We start from the raw sequence: 1,332 nt of genomic DNA on the forward strand, positions 1-1,332 counted from the left end.
ACCCTTCCTTCCGACCCTCACCCGATCTATGTTTCTCTGCTCGTTTATTTTTTCTCTCTTTCTTCTAAAATTCGTCTTTTTTGCAGAGACCTTCTGAGTGGCGGCTTGTCTCATCCGCCATCTTGGCTCCTCCCCCCCTAGAACTTTTGTTTTATACTTTTAAATTCTATATAAACCAACTACTTTCAAACTTCCACAGGGGAGCTGGTGTTAATGTGACTAATTTTCCAGGAATGATATCAGGGGTAAGTATCCCATTTTTAGAAATGTACCAGATAGAATAGTACTTACAGATAGGAATTTAGCTCAGGAATTTCTTCATGATCCTGTTATTTATTATGTACGTAGAAGCAGCAAAAAAGAAACCCAATGTCTGTTCCAACTCCCTATATAATAGAGGCCGCTTCTATTTTAAATAAGTCCTTTAGCTTTGGGTTTAGGTCAACCTATTCTGGATCTCCCTAGAACTGCTAATTCAAAATCCCCTGAGGCTGTTTCAAATTAATTCCTGCTGAAAAATCTTGGCACTGGTGCACAGAGGGATGATGGGCAAGACTCACTTTCATGACATTCTTCCTTCCTTTCTTTCCAATCTTCATGCCTGCTCCCTTTACTTAATCTTTGTCCTGTAATTCTTGACCCAGTCTTTCTACGGTAATACAAATAAGATCAGAGGGTGTGTGGGTGTGAATGATTAGCACATAGGATATATATATCCCAATTTGCTTAACCTATGCTATTTCCTAACATATATACATATGTGTACATGTGCACATATACACACACACACACATATCCCTCCTCGGAAGGGCTTGGTCATCTTATGCCCCCAAATCACAGGAAAATAAAAGATGGCTAAGAACATGATTTGAGAATGAGATAACAAGATACTATAGGGAATTTTTTTAAACCACTACCAACCAAAAAAATTAAAAGCCTTTAAAAATTCATATGGCTCTTTCAGAAAACTTATGAAGTCATGAGCACAGGCACAAAAATCTGAGATTCAACTATAAGTCAATTAATATAAAAGGAAAATTAGTCTGTTTTCTTTTATACGATGTACTTTATTTTATGCTTATTTAGTTCATCTTGGATCTAGAACATCCTGGGGTTTTTATACACTGATCAAATTGCTCTGCTACAGATACTTAAGTTCAATAGCAATTTCCTTTCAAATGTATCTATTTTTTAAAAATAGAAGGAGTCTGTTTTTATTTTACACAACATGTTTATTTCCATTATAAATGTATTTAAATCACTTTGGACCCAGCATGTCCTTAGGTTTTACCCACTCATCAAACTGCTCTGCTGTGAGATAACCAAGTTCAA

At 36.0% G+C, this 1,332-nt stretch overlaps 1 protein-coding gene across 2 annotated transcripts in view; it reads right to left on the reverse strand.

Moving 5' to 3' along the window:
• The window catches only part of FH (fumarate hydratase), a 43,768-nt gene that overhangs the window by 9,176 nt on the left and 33,260 nt on the right, over positions 1-1,332 (reverse strand). The window lies entirely within an intron of this gene.

Source organism: Propithecus coquereli, unplaced genomic scaffold (genome assembly GCF_000956105.1).
Source record: "Propithecus coquereli isolate 6110/MARCELLA unplaced genomic scaffold, Pcoq_1.0 Scaffold210, whole genome shotgun sequence".
NCBI classification, from domain to species: domain Eukaryota; kingdom Metazoa; phylum Chordata; class Mammalia; order Primates; family Indriidae; genus Propithecus; species Propithecus coquereli.